This window comes from Kogia breviceps, chromosome 1 (assembly GCF_026419965.1).
Source record: "Kogia breviceps isolate mKogBre1 chromosome 1, mKogBre1 haplotype 1, whole genome shotgun sequence".
Classification (NCBI taxonomy): Eukaryota; Metazoa; Chordata; class Mammalia; order Artiodactyla; family Physeteridae; genus Kogia; species Kogia breviceps.
In genome coordinates, this window is record NC_081310.1 from 185,988,207 (window position 1) to 186,006,699 (window position 18,493).

Here is an 18,493-nt window from a genome sequence, read left to right on the forward strand (position 1 = left end):
ACCTGACTAAGGGTCTGAGCCACCAACAGGGAGACTGGATTGTCCTGCTGCCAATCAGTAACCAATCATTCATGAGCTGATGTCACTGATGGAGAGAAGAGGACACCAATGCAGATGCGGGAAGGGCAGCCAGGCTCAGCCTGGAGTGGCTCAGGCGTTAAACCCAGCGGAACAGCCTTTCCAGATTTCCCCATGGGAACCAAGCCCTGCTGGGCTGTGGAAACCCCTGCCAGGCGGGGCAGCCTTTCGTTACGTTAACGTCATTGGACACTTGCTGAATGTGGGTACCTTGTTAGACACTGGGATTCACGAATGACTCAGGTGGGGTTCCTGCCCTCCAGAAGCTCACACAGAGCCAGACACTACCTGGATGATGAGATTACAAAGGGCTGAAGATTTCCAAGCAAGATCTAGAAAAGCAGCCATGATGCCAACCGGCAACACAGGCGGGGAGGACACTGCAGGGGAGGGGACGGCAGGTGCAAAGGCAAAGGTGGGACAGGTTGGGGGACACATCTGGGGAAAGATCTTTAGCCTGGGATCCTGATCTGAGTTTGAGGGCGGGTTCTGCCATCGACTTGACCTGAGCCTGTTTCCATTTTGCAAAATGAAGATAATACTTTATTGGGCTGTTTCAAGGATTCAGTGAGTTCATGAATAAGAAAGAGATTTAAAAATGGAAAAGTATAAGAGCCTGGATACTGAGGCTGGCAGTATCCAGAATTAAAGTGACTATTAAATGAGTATTAAAGTGACTCATCTATGGTCCCATGGCTGATTAAAACAGGAACTAGTTTTGGTTCATCCAGGATGGGGTGCCAGCAACTCAACCCCACCTCGGCTGCAACACTCCCATGTTCCCATCCCCCAACCCAGGCTCCCCTGGCCAATCCAGGGCCCAGGGATAACCATTTCCTCACCGTGTGATCCCAGGCCCAATTTTCTAACCTGCAACATGGAGATGCCATTTGCTGATGGAAGGCTCTGCATGCGGAAGAGCGCTTTCCACAGGTGAAGGAATGTCAGGGCCACAAATGAGAGGTGATGATGGTGAGTGAGGAAGAGCCAGTGTGGAAACTGAGCCAGGGAGGGGAGCCAGTTTCATGGCTGGATGGATGTGAAAATTCCAATCTCAGCAACTCCGCTGGTTCACCAGCTGAGGAAACTTGGGCAAATTATTTCACCTTCGAGTCATTTCCCTCACTTGAAAAATGGGCTGTTATAAGGATTAAACGAATGAATGTATATAAAGCCTTTAGTAGAGTGGCTTGATGCATAACAAATATTCCGTAGATGTTAATAACTCTTAATACTACTATTACTACTACTATGGATATTACTATGAAGGGTGGGGGAAGGGGTAAGCGGAACTCTTTCCGGGACGATCTGAAACCAGCCTCTTCCTTCTCACTTTTACTTTCAGCCTGAGCTATGACCAGCCCCAGAAACCATTCCCCACCCTTCCTTGAGGAGTGAACCAGGGCCACAGCTCCACAGAAGGTCTGCACCCTACACCGGAGGTGAGTTCTGACTCAGTCTAGCTCAGGAGTCCTCCTTCTTTCCCAGACCAGGAAAAGAAGACTGAGGAGCACAGTGACACCGACCTGGGCACCACTCTGGGCCTGTCCCTTCTCTGCCCCTGTTCACACAATGCCTAAGCCTAATTTGGTTCCAGGATGTCTTTGCATCTTGTGTGCCAGTTCTAATGAGTGGATAATGGCTGCCTGGAGGACTGCATTTAGAAGGAACTTAAGGTTTAGAAGGAAAGAGAGCAGTGGTTGATTAGTCATGTCTGACATGTATAGGACAAGAGGGTGACAGCATGCATGCCAACTATTTGTCACATGTGAACTAGAAAAGTCCTAACCTTGCCTCCCTCAAACAAGCCATAGTTGTCAGGCAGGGTAACTGAAAGCTAAGAGGGAAAGGGACATGTCCAAGGTCACATAGCTTGAAATGGCAGGGCTGGGATTCAAACCCAGGTTCCTCTGGCTTTCTGAGGATGCTTCCTGCTAGGATTGTCATTTCCTTCCTCTGGACTAGAAGAGGAGGTATCCAGGCCAAAACCCATTGTCTGGGAGAACAGAAGCTGCTGTCCAACCAGGAGTGTGCTTGTGCTTGGTCCCCTCCCTCTGAGACCTCCCACGTGACTTTGCAAACTCTAGAGACAGATGGTTCCACTGAAAACAAATATATACAGCAAGGTCCCCTGAGGGCTTGTATCCAGACAAAAAAAATTGAATCCAGATGCTAATCTGATTGGGCAGGAAGGCATGAGACCTGAATTTGGGTCTCACTGCCTCTTTCTAGCTGTGTGACCTTGAGAAAGTTACTCAGCTTCTCTGAGCTTTAGTTTTCGTCTCTATAAAATGGAGAGGATAACAAGTTAAATATAATAAGGTCATTAAAAGTGATTTGCTTAGTTCCTGACACAGAGTAAGACCTTAAATGTTAGTTGGAAGGATGAGGTCAAGGGGAAAAATGAAAATTCACAGCATTTTCACAAAAATTACTCAGGTGATTAAGGCAAGGCTCAAATGAGCTGTTGAGAGGAACTCGTTTATCTTTGAGATCCTGATAGGCTAACTGAAGCTGAAATATGAATTACTAGATTTGATAATTTCAAAATAAGGAACCAGACTCTTCTAGGAAAATAGGGTGCATCATTCATGTCACAAAGAAGGAAGCATCCTTGAGTGGGTGGATTGGCAATGGTAGCGGGTAAGTGTGTGTATTTCCCACTTCCCAGGCTGAGTGATTTTGTGCCTCAGTTTCCTTATCTGTAATGGGATAATTGCACTTGCCACATAGGGCAGCTGTTTAGACTAACTGAACAGTTCCAGGACAGGCGCTGAGTACCACCTGGCATGGCAATGTTAGCGGTAGTGTGTGGAGGTGGAAGAGGGGTGCTCGCTTAATGAAGCAGAGGAAACAGAGCAGCTATACAGGTGCTAAGAAGGAGTGAAGGAGGGGTGGGGGTCTCAGAGTCAGCTGACACACCTTCTACCCAGAATGGTGGCAGATGAGTACGTTATTGACTCCTGTATGTTAAGAGGCCAGTAAGTCAAAGTGCGAACAGGTGGAGTAAGAAAGAGACAAATGATACTCAGAGAGGCCAAGCCTGAGTATCAGGCTTGAATGACAGCCCGATCAGGTGAATGACAGCCAGCTTAGAGGGTTACAGGACATCGAACTGACGACCTCAACCTGAGGTCTGGGAGAGTGCCCCCCCTGATGCTCTGTAGACAAAGTAAAAGGTGGATCAGAGAAGGCAAGAGCTTGCTTCACAAAAAGTCACATGGTGGATCCTTTTAAAAGTGAGATTTACGGGGACTTCCCTGGTGGCGCAGTGGTTAAGAAACCACCTGCCAATGGAGGCGACACGGGTTCAAGCCCTGGTCCGTGAAGATCCCACATGCCGCGGAGCAACTCAGCCCGTGCGCCACAGCTACTCAGCCTGCACTCTAGAGCCCGCGAGCCACAACTACTAAAGCCCGTGTGCCTTGAGCCCACGCTCCGCAACAAGAGAAGCCACCACAATGAGAGGCCCGTGCATGCAACGAAGAGTAGCCCCTGCTCACCACAACTAGAGAAAGCCTGCGTGCAACAACGAAGACCCAACGCGGCCAAAAAATAAAAATTTTAAAAATTAAAAAAAAAATTTTTTAAGCGGGATTTACGGTTTTTCAAATAAAAGCCACCTCAACACTTTTTTAAAGAACATAAAATGTTAGCTGGGCTTGTCCGGCAGCTTGCAGACCTGGCCAACTGATGTTCACCCACCTGAATCACAAACTGAAATCTGGGAAGATGAAGACGCTTCTCTCAAACAAGCCCTGGGTCAGCGCCTCGCTACAGGGTCTCAGAGGAAATAGCCTCCCAGCCGCCATTCCCCTCTCTCCCTTCCCTGGGTCAGGGTAGGGTGACTGAGGCCCCTAGGGGAGGGGTTTGGACCCAAGGTGTCCATCCCTTGAGCCTCAACTGCAAAATGGCAGGGAGTGAGGGGTAGGTGAGGTTCAAAGATGATGTGGAAAGTGCCTGGTACCCAGCGGGTGCTCACAAAATGCTACTTCCCACATAAGGTCATTCCTAGAACTCCTCTGCAGCTGCAGGGACCAGGGGCCCTGTGGCTCTGTCAGGAATCAGGGTTCTCCCTTGTTCATCTTGTACCCCACAGAGCAGTTTGCTTGTGGAGACCTTCTAGGATCTCATGCTAGGCAGCTGCCTCCAGAGCCTTCACCGTGAGCTTTAACCATGAGGTTTCACGGCCTCCTACACTGCCCTTGAGCTCAGACACGGTGATTTGGAGATCTGTGCTGCAGCTGGGCTACGGCCTGTCATCAGTCACCAGGCCTTGGCCCCCAGAAAAGGGGGCAGAACAGAGAGGTGTGGGTTCAGAGTGCAAGACGGTGTTTCCTGTCTGCGAAGTGACACCAATGCACAGGGCTACTGGGAGCATTAGGTGAGGTGGCAGATGTCAAGGGAGTCCCTCCCCTCAGGAGGCTGCATAATCTCTAGTCTGAAGCACCCCAGGTTGCCTGTCCCCAAGGGGGTGGGCCCCGGGCCCAGCTTCCTAAACACTGACAGGCTGATGCTCTGTTAGCCCCCAAACTCTAGAGCCCTTAGCTTCTTCCTGGGACCAGAAAAGCAGAAAGAAAGGTCCCTCCTCCTGGCTGACATGTTTCAGAGATGCTGCCAGGCCCCGGAAGAGGGATTGGTGTCTATGTGTCCCACATTCCTAACCTGAGCCTCCTGAGGGCTGGCCCAAGCCTCATGCACCTAGCCCAGAAACTGTGAACTCAGAAGGCAGGCAGGGAATGGCAAGGAAGCAAATGGGCTGGGTGCAAGAGCAGGGCACAGTGCGGGCTGCGGTCAAGTGGATGGAGCAGTTGCTAATCAGCTCCAGTCATGGTGGTCAGGCAGGGACGCAGCCCAGAGTGGCCACATCTTTTGATCTTTTGAAAGAAGCCAGAAACCCTTATTTTTATGTAAAATGAAATCACCAGCAATGAAATCAAAGTTTTAAAATCACTGCAGGAGACTTATAGACATCCAAAACAAGCTTATGGTTACCAAAGGGGAAACGTGGCGGGGAGGGATAAACCAGGAGCTTGGGATTAACACATGCACACTACTATATATAAGATAGATGACCGGGCTTCCCTGGTGGCGCAGCGGTTGAGAGTCCGCCTGCCGATGCAGGGGACACGGGTTCGTGCCCCGATCCGGGAAGATCCCACATGCTGCGGAGCGGCTGGGCCCGTGAGCCATGGCCGCTGAGCCTGTGCGTCCGGAGCCTGTGCTCCACAACGGGAGAGGCCACAACAGTGAGAGGCCCGCGTACCGCAAAAAAAAAAAAAAAAAAAAAGACCGACGGGGACCTACTGCATAGCAGAGGGAACTCTACCCAATATTCTGTGATAACCTATATGAGAAAAGAATCTAAAAAAGAATGAATATATGTATATGTATAACTGAATCATTTTGCTGTACACCTGAAACTAACACAACATTGTAAATCAACTATATTTCAATAAAATTTTAAAAAAATCACTGTGGGAGTCAACAATGCCCCCACCCCCACCCTTTTCTGCCTCCGGAGGGCAGTTTGCGACTGACCTGCCATAACCTAAGTCACAAATGTTTGAGGACCAACTCAAATTAAATCAGACCCATTCCAAGTCTGGGATGTCTCAACCCCCAACTCCTGCTCTTCAGGCAACTTGGTTTACGGATGAGGACACTGAGGCTCAGAAAGGGCAAGCCACTTGCCCAAGGTCACACAGGTAGTAGTATATCAGCAGTTCAAGGGCTTAAACTCTGCTCTGAGTTGTGGATCTTTTTCTACCAACGCATACCATCTGTATTCTTCCTTCAACAATTCTTTCTTTCTAAAAACTAGATATATTAAGGATATGCTATGGAAATGATGCACACCAAAATCAAGACAGTGGTTACTTTTAGGACAGTCACGGGTGACCCTGGGCAAGCCCTTCCCCTCTCTGGACCTCAGTCTCCCTGGTCTGCAAAGCAGCCGGTTGACAGAGGCAGCCTTTAAATGCCTTCCAGCTCTGCGGAATCTATGAGGTCTCTTCTCTGGCCAGTACTTTGTGGCCTCAGATGAATATAAAATAGTAATAATAATAATAATGGGGAGGGCAAGTCCACAGTAGCCAGGAAGGAACACTACAATTTTAAGTGAAACTTGATTCCTGGTTACTGGAATTCAGAAAGAACGATGTTAATACCCAGGCAGTTTAACCACCATCCGACAGTTAAACAAAAACACATCTGGTTTGACTTCATTTTCCTCATCTCCTCCCCTCTCCCCCCTTACCCTCATCTCAAATTTTACCCCTTAATTTGAGAAGTCAAATTAAATGCAAACAATTGATTTCATGCCACAGTGAGGTTGAGAATTTCAGCATGGAAAACTTTAAGCATGAAGTTTTTCTGGGAGTAATTAGGAAATGTTGGGGGGTGGTATGAGGGGTGTGGAAAAATATGGAGACTATTCTTGAGGGTTCTTTGGACACTGAGCATCAGAGAAGAGTTGCTGGGGGCCTACTATGAACCCAGCACTCAGAGTGGCCAAGTGACTTGCCTCAGGTCACACAGCTAGGGATTGGAACCCAAGATGCTGATCCCAAAGCCAGCACTTTCCCTCCTGTCTAGGCCTTTGTAACCTACATAGGGCCTTCCCTCTGGCCCTTATGGATCACCTGGTAGTGGCAAAGAAACTATCCCATAGGAAATATTAACTTCTCAACAACAATCTCCAACAGTGGGTCAGCTCAAGCTGAGCCATTCAATGGTGAAAAACTATTTATGATTTTGCTGGCCCCACACAGCAACTCTGCAAAGTACATATTATTGACCCATATTACAGATGATTTCCTTACCTCAGGCCCAGAGAGGGAAATAAACTTGTCTAGGGTCACACAGCAGTGCTGGGAATGAACCTCCGATCTACTGCCCACAGCTGCCCTCTAAAAGTGAGGACATCTCTAAAAACAAAACAAAAAAACACACCGCACAGCTTAGCCCCAGCCTGCTGAGGACGAGGACGACAACGTAGCACTGGAAAGCTGAGTCTGCATTCCTGTGGCCACGCGGAGATTTCTGAGTGCTGGTTCTCAGCTCAGCTTGCTCACTCTCCCCGTAATGTTCTCTTCAAGCTCTGAGTTTTGTATTAATAACTCAAGGTGAGAACTCCGAGCTATGTCACGGGATCCTACCCCTGGATTAAGAGGCCTCATCCTCAAAGATGGGTACACGTGAAGATCGCTAGAGTTGATCACCAGGGCTCCAGCCCCAGCTCCCCAGGTAGCATCTGTGTGTCCTTGAACAAGTCACTTCCCTTCTCCAGGACTGATTTCTAGTTTGCAGGGAATGTTGGGTATGTAAGCCATGGGACAGGCAGGGCTTGAGTTTGGTTTCACCTCATTTCAAAGCTGGGACACATAGAGGCAGAGGGCACTGTGGAGATAACAGCCCCAGGCCTGTTCCCAGCAAGGACCTCCAGGCTCCTGCCTAAGGCTGAGTTTAGGATGACAGGAGGTGGCACCTGAGTGTGGGCAAGGAAGACGCCGTGCCACTCTACAGCACAGCCCATCAGGGAAAGGACAGGGCCTAGGCGGTGGGTGACAGGTTTCCAGGGTTCAGGGGCAGTGACATAACCCTATGCTCAGTCTCAGGGTTGCATTTTCTGCTGAGATTAGAGCTGATTATAGACAATATTTTCTTAGGCACAGACACCAGCTAAACACTTTGCATACATTAATCGTACTATTTATTGATCTCCTCAGCTTAAAGGAGGAGACTGGGGCGTGACAGAGAACAGAATTTGTCCCGGGTCACACAGCTAGGTTGCCTTTTCTATTAGTGAAAACCAAAGGTTGGCTGATCAGTTTTACCCATGTTATTACATTTTAATCTCCTTCCTTGTGAGTTGCTTAATTCCAGTTCTAAACTGTCATTTTCAGAGCCTGAAAACATTTTGTTATACAAGCGTCCAGATGGCTGTTTAATTTACCGCTGCATTCTTAGCACCTAGAACAGGGCTTGGTGCATTCATAAGTATTTGTTAAATGAAGACAGCATTTTGTTTCTGGGCTCAGTTTCGTTTTATTCCTCATAATAGTCTCATGAGAGAGGCATACTCCCTATTTTCCAGGTGGGGCCACAAATACAGACAGGGGCCATCACTCAAGCCTGTCTTACTCCAGGGGCCGGGAAGTTAGGAAGCCATGTCCAGGAGCCTCTTCTGCTTAGGGAATTTAGAGGCATGAAGCTCAGGAAGAAAAGAGGAGGCAAAGGGACAAGAAGAGCAGGGGCAGGGAGTAGAGTAGGTGTGGGGGGTACAACACAGTGGGGAGGACTAAAGATTTGAAGAAGGCAGGTCTAGAGCATGGGCGGAGGCAAGACTGAGCACCAGAGGGGCCAGAAGAGGAAAGGTCAGCCCCTCATCTCTTGGGTCATATAATGGAAGCAGGGAGCTAAGGGTGAAGGGTTTAGAGTCTGGGTTCACATCCTGGTCTCACATTTACTTAACTTCTCCAGGCCTCATTCTTCCTATTTGTAAACAAGATGATGCATGTAAAGTGTTGGAGCCTGGCACACAGTAGGCATTCAATCAACAGTTGCTGTCATCTTTGCTGGTGTAGGAGCCAACCCCTTGCTTACCAGGGAAGCCCAGCCCACCGGGGAAGTCTTTCTTTCCCAGGGCCCAGAGGCCCTTTCTGGCCTGAGAATTGCCCCCTTTTGATCTCCAGGGTTTTCCCCCTCCACCCTCAGGCCTTTGTAAAGCCCCCCTCCCCCAATCCCATTACGCTAGGAAAAAGGGTCAGAAGGGACAATGTAGGGGAAGGATGGGGCTTTCCTTAGCTTCCCGCCCCACCATTGTTGCCATGCATTTAACCCTTTCTTATCAAGACTAGGCGTGGGAACCAACCCTGAGCTATCCGCTCACCTGCACATGCCCAGAGATGGATCACAAACTCCCTCAGTTTCCGGGGCTCCAGAGCTTTGCCCTAAGGCTGCTGTGCCCACCCCGGACTCCCAAACAGATTCCAACACGCCGGATGTCCGTTCCCCACGCTCCCACTCCCCTGCGGCTCCCGGACCCAAGTGCCTCCCTCCCTCTACTGTTCCCAGCTCTGGCCCAAACTACTTTGGAGCCCACCCAGGCAGACCGGCCCCCTCCCCGACTGCTGTGGCAAGATCTAGAGATTACTAGGTGGTTGGCAGTTCTGGGTGGGCAACCTGATTCGCTTGATCTCGGACCAAGGGGGTTCTGTAGAAGCCGCTCAGTCACGGAGCACCGGGAGGAGGTGCCTAGACTGAAGGTGGGGGTCTCGGGCAGCGGCCTGGGAGGTAGGAGACCCCAGGGCTGCAGCAGCGGTCGCGAGCGCAGTCCCCTTGACTCGCCGGCTCCGCGAGCGCCAAGTCCGATTTCCAGTCCGGCCCAGCGCGCCCGCCGGGAGCCTCGGATGCACTCGAGTACGGGAGCGGGACAGGTGGCTGGGGATTCCGAATGGGCTGCCTTGGGAGGTGTCGGGGCGCGGAGGTCCCTGACCCGCCACTGATATCCGACCTCGCCACCGTCCCCAGGCGAGGGGAGGATGTGGGAGGGGCCGGGGAATCGACCACATCCCTGGGCCCGCGGGGAGCCTGGAGCCAGCGTCGAGTCTTTACCTGTGCGGAGTTCGTGGGCGAAGGTCTGCCCTGGTACAAGTGACGAGAGGTCGGTGCGCTGGGACGGAGGGCTCGGAGTGGCGGGAGCGCGACGCTGCCGGGGCCACCTCCCCCGCGGGCTTATAAAGGCGACCGCGGGGCCCAAGCGCGGCCGGGGCAGCCCTCCCCTGCTCCCGACCCCGCCCCCGGCCTGGGCCCCAGCACTCTCCGCCCCCGCCCCGCCCCCGGCGCCGGCTGGAGCGAGGCCCGCCGGTCCGCCGCGTGGCCAGGGCGCCCCCTGCCGGGGAGTGGGGCACCCTCCACCTTCCCGCGCCCCGGCTCGGCTCGGGTCCCGCGCGGGGTTGGGGCGGGCTGGGGTTCCGCTGTCTCCGTGTTCTCCTGCTCTTTCCGCCTCCGCGCTTCTCCGCGCGACCATCTCTCTCTCTCTCTCTCTCCCTCTCTCCCTCTCTCCCTCTCTCTCTCCCTCTCTCTCCTTCTCTCCCTCTCTCTCCCTCTCTCTCCCTCTCCCTCTCTCCCTCTCTCCCCCTCTCCCCCTCTCCTCCTCTCCCCCTCTCCCCCTCTCCCCCTCTCCCCCTCTCCCCCTCTCCCCCTCTCCCCCTCTCCCCCTCTTCCCCCCTCTCTCCCTCCCTCTCTCTCTCTCTCTCTCTCTGTCTCTCTCTCTCTCTGTCTCTCTCTCTCTCTCTCTCTCTCTCTCTCTCTCTCTCTCTCTCTCTCTCTCTCGCTCGCTCGCTCTGATTCCGTCTCTGTGCGCGACTCTTTGGGGTTGTCTTTATCTTTGGCTCCAACTTCCTTCTGGGTCTCTTTGTGGCTGTCTGTCTCGCGCCCTCTGTCTTGTCTGCCCCTCTCTGTGTGCCTGCCTCTGTATCTGACAACCTGTCTCTATCCGGGTCTCTGTCTCTACCCATCTCTGTCCACGAGTCTGTCTCTCCGTTTCTGTCCACCTGTGTCTCTGACTCTCCTCCCCTCTCACCTTCCCACTCCAACCAGACCACTAGCCTGTCTCTCTCTCCCCTTTCCTTGGGCTGTCTCTTTTGCTAGGGACTGAGGAAGCAGAGGGAGACCTAGAAGGGGGTGGCTTCGGGGAGGGGAGCCTCCCCTAGACAGGGCCAACTCTCCTAGACAGGGACTGTTCCCTCTTTCTCCTTAGAGCCAGCTAGAGTTCCTGCAGACTGCATCCCAGCCAGAGCCTGAGGACCTGTCTCCTGGGTGACCAGAGGAGGAAGCCAACACGCCCCATGCAGGAGAAACAGACAGCCCAGGTTCAAGACTCCACCCTGGTGACCTTGGGCAAATCATTTGAGCCCTGTGGCATGGCCCGCCCCTTAATAGGCAGACATGATCTCCTCTGGCTTCCCTTATCACATGCTGAGAGGCAGATTAATATGAGACAGGGTTGAAAAGTGCACAGGAAACTCTGAAGTTCTAGATAAAGGGTGTTGGGAGCTGGGATTGGAGGGGATTGAGGCCAGAGCAGAGCAGAGAAGGTGTCCGCACCAGCAGAACCAATACCAGCCCAGAATTCTCTCTCTTACCTACTCCATGCCAGCTCAGAGCCAGGCATCTTGCATACATTATCTCCCAACAACCCCATTTTAGGGAGGAGAAAACAGAGGTTCAGAGAGAACATGCAGGTGGCTTGTCAGTATAATTGGAACAAGAGCTGGGGCCTGGCACCAGAAACCAAGAATGTATTTATTTTTCTTTTTTCTTGTATTTTTAGCAACTGATACTGCTTCTTTATTTACAGGAGTGATATGAAGTTTCTTTTTTGACATAAGTTTATGCTTTTAGAAAGTGAAGCAAAACATTGATTAAATATTATTTATTTATGTATTCAGTAGGTTAGATTATTATGGCAAAAATCATGGAGGTGGTAAATGAATCAAGTTTGGGAAACAACACTTCTGCATAAGAAATTGTGGGTGAAAGCATCCAGAACTTGGGAGGGGTTCTGTAATTGCTCACACACTCCAAGGAAGGATTTAGGGATACGAAGAGGCTTGAGATGGTGTCATCATCAGTGAGCCAGGGGCAAATCCCCAGGTATGGGAGGTCTACCTGTCCCAGCCTGAACAGAGGTTGGGGGTCTGAGGCAACAGGGAGTTGGAAGGACCCCATGTCACCAATCATGGGCCCCCATGCCTGCCCCTGACTTCTGAGCACCCCATGGCTGGGGGAGGATGGACACTTCTGGTTGCGCCACATGGCCAGCATTGGGCCTCCTGTGTGTCGATGATTTTTCCCCAGGTACCACCTTGGGAGTCCAGGGATTGGTTATGAGCAAGACGGACCACTGCCTTGCCAGTCCTGCTACCTTCCTCCCTCACTCTTCCTACCCTGCTCCTGGGCTCTGTCCCCCAAGAATTCAACTAAGATGGAGTCACCCAGCAGCCATTGCCTCCCCTGTTCTCTGGATGCCACCCCTCCTGGTGCTGTCAACACAGCAGGAAAGAGGCCTGGACTGGAAACCAGGAGCCCCATCTTCCAGCTCTGCTTTCTGGGTGAGTTGAGCAATCGCTTTCCCTGTCCAGGCCTAGATTTCCTCTGGCTGGCTGGACTGGACAATCTCTGGAATTCCATGATTCCTGGACCACTTAGCTGTGAGAAAACAGTTCATTATATTAGGTTTCTCTGCATCTACACATACCATGTCTCTGGGGATTTGTTTCCTTCTTGAAAAAATAAGCAAATTGGACTGCATGACCTCCAAGCTCCCTTTGTTCTAAGAGCTGATGATCTCATTTGATTCTTACAACAGTTTTTTAAGGTGGACAGGGAAGGCATTTATAACCCTCATTAGAGAAGAGGAAACTGAAGGCCAGAGATGTTAGTTACCTAATGGTCAGGGTCAGAGCTGGGGCTTTTCCTACTCATTCATTCACTCCATGTTTATTAAATGCATGCCATGAGCCCCCTGCCTTGAGCAAGGTCTGAAGCTCACCAGGCATCAGAAGCTGAGTTAGAGGTGAAAAGACCCAGGAGCTCAGAGTTTTCTCATTTCCACTAACCCTAGGGAGGTTCCTACAGGGATAAAGGCTGAGATGGAGATCACAGGGATGTCAGGTTCTCAGGGTGAAGGATGAAGGAGAAAGGATGGAGAGAGAAGAACAAAACTCCAAAGCCTATTTATGGGTGGCATCAAGGAGTCAGCTCTGACCCAGCGCTGGAGGATGGAGCACCTGAAATCTAGGCAGATATTTAAAGAGGAGGGAGTCTGGAAACGCTTTGTCTGTTTTAAGCCTTGGATTTGAGGGATCATTTTATCTTAAGCCTAAGTATAACCAAATGTTCAACCATTTGACTCCCAGAGTCACCTCCAGCCTCTCCTTCAACTCAATAAAACAAGGACCCAAAAGCCTGAGATGGAAGGAACTAAGGGTGGTACTGCCCAGCGTTACTGAACGCTGACCTCATGTGAGGCTCTGACCTAATATGAGGCTTTGTATATATTAACCCAGCTAACCCTCACAACAACTTTTATTCCCACTTTACAGATGAGGAAACTGAGGCATATATGAGCTGTCATTTGCAGAAGTGCCCGCCAGCCTGGTGCAAAGCTCTTCACAGGTGAGATCTCATTGGCTCCTCCCTGCAACACCAAGGCAGCATCATTAATGTCATCCTCGCTTTTCTTTTTTTTTTTAAATTAATTAATTTTATTTATTTTATTTTTGGCTATGTTGGATCTTTGTTGCTGTGTGCAGGCTTTCTCTAGTTGTGGAGAGCAGGGGCTATTCTTCTTGTGGTACACGGGCTTCTCATTGCAGTGGCTTCTCTTCTTGCGGAGCACGGGTTCTAGGCACGCAGGCTTCAGTAGTTGTGGCTCGCGGGCTCTAGAGCACACGCTCAGTAGTTGTGGTGCACGGGCTTAGTTGCTCCTCAACATGTGTGATCTTCCTGGACCAGGGCTTGAACCCGTGTCCCCTGCATTGGCAGGCGGATTCTTAACCACTGTGCCACCGGGGAAGCCCTCATCCTCACTTTTCAAATGAGAAAGCTCTCGGCTCAGAGAGGCTCAACAACTTTATTCACTCAACAAATATTTATTGGATGCCTGCTCAGTGCCAGGCACCGTGCTAGGATCTGGGGACACAAGTGAACAAGAAAAAGATTTCTGTCCTCATGGAACTGACATTCTAGTTAAGGAAGACAGATAAACAATAAACATTATAATTAAGTAAATTATATAGTAAATGAGAAGATGTTAAGGGAATGAGTAAAGAACGAGCACAGATATAGGGGGAGGAGGAGTGCCAACGGGGTCAGATGGTGGCATTAAATAGCATGTTCAGGGGAGAGAAGATGGGATCGGAGCGAAGATGGAAGCCGAGAGAGCCTGCCTGAGACCACCGAGACAGTCAGGGAAGAGCCCAGGCCGCCCATGGCTAAAGCCTAGGCTTTGAGCAGTGTACAGCATGCTCTCCCAGGATCAACTCTAACCCCCAAGCCTCTTCCCAGCTTCCCAGCCCTGGCTGCAGCCCCAGGCCTAGACTTACTCACCCGCCCCAGTCCTGCCCTTGCCCCTGTGCTGTCCCATCTTGAGGCTTGCCCTCTCTCAGCCCCAGTCTTCTCTCTCTTAGGCCAATCTCTCAGGCAGTATTAACTCAAGCACACTTCCAACCCCATCTGCAGTCCCAGGCCCCACCCTCCACCCGCCACAGTCAGCCCTGTGCTCAGGCCTAGGCCGGAGGGTGTCCTCCAGCCCCGGCTGCACTTAAAGGAAGCCTTCCTCACAAAGGCCTGGGTAGCCCGCCCTGTGAGAAAACCCCATTGTCCGAGGAACAGTGTCCCCATTTTTCCCTTTATTTCTAAAGGGACTTGTGAGCAGGCTCCGAGCTCCTAGAGGGAATATGTTGCTTCCTCTTCTCAGCCCTGGAGAAGGCTGCAGGCCAAAAGGAAGGGTCAAGGCTGTCTGCTGGGAGCTGGATTCCAGAGGTCAGAGCAGATTCAGGCAGGCCCAGCCATAGCAGTCCCATGGCATTTCCAGAATGAAGGCAGGAAGGAAGCCATCCGGAATAAGCAGGAAGAGAGTTTGGCTGTACGCAGGATGGCGGAGAGATCTCCTCCACCCTCGCCCCGCTCTCCTCCATGCATATAATGGCTTTTATCATCACTGATAAATCTTCCTGAAGATTCATCCATCCTCCTGGCTGTGCATCAGTCTGTCTATCCATCTCCCCGTCTTCGATGGACACACCTGAGATGGGCCTTGGAGATGCTCTCCCTGGGGGCTGTACCACTTTAGCATCCCACTTCCTGTTAGATGCAGATTTGGGGACCCAAGAATACTTTAGGCCTTGGGCAATGGCAGGCTGATATTGGGCAGATAGAGGTTTACTTTAGCAATGTTCTAAAAGGCTCAGGAGGTGTCTGACCTATTTGCTTTCAGCCAAATACATGGAGACTTTGCCACTTATCTGTGTCTAGGACATGACCTGGGGATATTCATCTCCTGACAAATAACCTTGGGCTCAGTGCATGCCCCTGCCCTTGGTTTAATGGATGGCTTCTTCCTTGACATGTCAAAGCCATAGCAGGTGTGCAGAGGTATTGCTAATTGACCTCTTGTCCACAGTCTGCATCCCAGCAGAAGCGTGAGAGGAGGAGTTGGGTCTCCTTGTCAAACAAAGAGTGCTTGGGAATTCCCTGGTGGTCCAGCGGCTAGGACTCAGCACTTTCACTGCTGCGCCCCGAGTTCCATCCCTGGCTGGGGAACAAAGATCCTGCAAGTCGCATGGCACAGCCAAAAAAAAATATCATCTCAGACAAAGAATGCTTAATGGGATGAGTTTGGGAGGGACCTGAGGGATCTTCAGCTTTATCTCCTGCTACGTCCCCCACCTCCTGTCCTCTGCTTATACTAAATATAGCTGGGCATGGAGAATTCAGCTTTTTGGCTGTAATCCTGGACTCACTGTTAACTTGGATCACGGGCCTCAGGTCTAAAGTGTCTAGTTCTTCTTTCTCTTCTTTCAAACAGGCCAATTTCAAAGGAACCATGCACATCTCTTTCTTGTAGGAATTTACTAAAGACTACAAGACATGAACAACCTCCAAAATCCTGAAATTTTCTCACAAGTCTCACAAAAGAGTAGCCTTGGAGACACCTTGGTTTGAATTCCAAGATTCAGACTACAGCCTAACTGACTTCTTCACCACCAGCTCTTTGAGAATTGCCAACCTCCCAGGCAGAAGCCCTGGCTCCACCTACACCATACCTCCCTCCTCAGCCCCACAAGTTCTGCACCACAGGGTCTATTATTTGCCATATCCCACTTCAGGTCCCTGTTTCCTTATCAGTTAGGAAGTTGTAAATAACAACATCTAACTTCTCAAACTGGTTTTGAAAATAAAGGAAATTTACTGGCTCGTGAAACAGAAAAGTCTACCTTCAGGAGAGGCTTTTTTCCCCAGTGGTTCAGTGATGTAATCAGGACCTGGTTTCCCTCTCTTTCCATTTCTCAGCTCCTTTTCCTCTCTTTTGGCCCCAATTTCACATAGGTGGAGGTTCCCAGGTGACATATGCATATATGTCACCTATAATATATCAAAAACGTGGAAATCTGTTTCCCCAGACAAACACAAGTCTTGGAATTAAGTCTCGTGCACCAAACCTCCATCACGGACTCCCAAATCCAATCACCACAATGGTTGATTTAAGCCGATCCAGGCCCACCTGTGGAGATAGGATAAGGTCCCCACCTACCCAATCTGCTCCAAAAGGAGAAGAGGGAAGTGGATGTGGGAGAGGCAACTCACAAATGTCCCCCCCACGTGACTCTAGGACTTGGGCAATACTCACACTCTACATTTATGGGCTCTGTACTTGCCAAAGCACTTTGAAGTAAATAATAATAAAAATATTTTACATGTGTAAAGTAAGATATATTTTTAAATACATGAATCATCTATGTTCATGTCAGAAAGTTTGAATCCAAGAAATAAAAAGTAAATTAAAATACCCTGTAGTCTCATCACACAGGGATATCCAATTTAACACCTTGGTATTTATCTTTCACAATTTAAAAGCAAAACAAAACAAAAACTCGAAGAATGGGATCGTAGGATACATATGAAACAAAAAAGTCTACATTTAGGTGAGGCTTTTCCCAGTGGCTCAGGGATGTAATCAGGACATGGTTTCTCTCACTTATTGAGAAAAGCACAAAGGCCCCCCACTTTTCTCACTTAATATATGAACATTTTCCCATTATCCTCTTTTCTTCTCTGGGTAGGGGTTATTATAACCCCCATTTTACAGATAACAAATCCAAGGCTTGGAGATCAAGTTAGGAGCAGGCAGCCAGGGTGCAATTCCCAGCCCAGCCCCCTCACCATGGTGGCTTCAAGAGGCAGAGAGGATGCACTGCTGGTCATTCGGGAAGTGCCCAGAAGCACCACGTGCTGCACCTCCCGAACAGCCTTGTCCTCTTTCCAGCCTCCTTCGACGCGGTTCCAGAGGTCTCTGGGCACTCAGAGGAAGGAAAACCAATGGGTTTAATGTTTACCTCCCCAAAGTGCAGTGTCATGGAAACCCAGGGACTCTGGACTCTCCCTCTACTTCTGGGGGTGGGGTAGGCAGGGCAGGGGGCAGAGGGCAAGCACTGCCCCTCAGAGGCCAACTCCTCCAGCTTGAGTTTTCTGTGTGGGTGCAGGGCTGAAATGGGCATGTGATTCCGGGGGGAGCTCAGAAGGCCTGAGTCGTCCCCCCCCCAGCAGCCTCAACTGAAAATGCTGTCATAATGGACAGTGGCCCAGACTCTCTGAAGCCAGACGACCTGCGGTCAAATCTGGCTCCACTAGCTGTGTGACCTTGAGCAAGTGAACCTATCTGTGCTCAGTTTCTTCAGTTGTGAAATGGGAATAATAATACATACCCCTACAGAGTTGTTGAGGGGTTTAAATAAGATAATCTATGTTAAACCCCTTGGGAGAGTGTATGGCATATAATAAGCATTCAATAAATATCAGCTGAGCTTCCCTGGTGGTGCAGTGGTTGAGAGTCCGCCTGCCGATGCAGGGAACACGGGTTCGTGCCCCGGTCCGGGAGGATCGGGAAGATCCCACATGCCGCGGAGCAGCTGGGCCCGTGAGCCATGGCCGCTGGGCCTGCGCGTCCGGAGCCTGTGCTCTGCAACGGGAGAGGCCGCGGCAGTGAGAGGCCCGCGTACCGCGAAAAAAAAAAAAAAAAAAAAAAAAAATATATATATATATATATATATATATATATCAGCTATTATTATTATTATTTTATAAAATATATGTGTTAATGAGTATTCTAGTTGTAGGCAATAGAAAACCACTCCTGCTGGACTAACAGAAAAGAGAAATTTATTAAAGGGAAGGTTGTCATGAAGGGAGGCAGCGGCAGCCAGGGTTCCAGAAGCAACTGGAAGCAGGGATTTTTTTTGGGGGGGGGTGGGGCTGGGGGAAACATTCAAAAGCCTTTGTATTCAATGCTTTTTAAAATTCAGATATAGATGATGTACAATATTATATAAGTTTTAGGTGTACAACATGGTGGTTCGCAATTTTTTAACGTTTTACTACATTTATATTATTGTAAAATATTGGCTATATTCCATGTGCTGTACTATATAACCTTGTAGCTTATTTATTTTCTACATAGTAGTTTGTACCTCTTAATCCACTACCCTTATCTTGCCCCTCCCAGCTTCCCTCTCCCCACTGGTAACCACTAGTTTGTTCTCTATATGCATGAGTCTGTTTCTTTTTTTGTTATACTCATTAGTTTGTTTTATCTTTTAGATTCCCCAGGTAAGGGATATCAAAAAGT

At 50.0% G+C, this 18,493-nt stretch overlaps 1 protein-coding gene and 1 long non-coding RNA gene across 4 annotated transcripts in view; one reads left to right on the plus strand and one right to left on the minus strand.

Moving 5' to 3' along the window:
• Nucleotides 1–9,897, minus strand: part of ALPL (alkaline phosphatase, biomineralization associated) — a 60,941-nt gene extending 51,044 nt beyond the window's left edge. Inside the window, exons 1-2 of one of the 3 annotated variants that reach the window (XM_059053430.2) lie at nucleotides 9,697–9,871; nucleotides 6,903–7,007 (exon numbers count right to left, since the gene is read on the minus strand). The gene's annotated coding sequence lies outside the window, so the exon portion shown is untranslated. Of the gene's footprint in view, nucleotides 1–6,902; nucleotides 7,008–9,696 lie in introns of all 3 variants that reach the window. The other 2 variants (XM_067015686.1, XM_067015678.1) reach the window with 2 other exon arrangements.
• A 2,220-nt stretch (nucleotides 9,898–12,117) lies between these two features.
• On the plus strand, nucleotides 12,118–16,571 carry LOC136792734 (uncharacterized). The gene is made up of 3 exons (XR_010837006.1): nucleotides 12,118–12,197; nucleotides 13,191–13,263; nucleotides 15,677–16,571. It is a non-coding gene; the product is annotated as an uncharacterized lncRNA (long non-coding RNA).
• The last annotated feature ends 1,922 nt before the right edge of the window (nucleotides 16,572–18,493 follow it).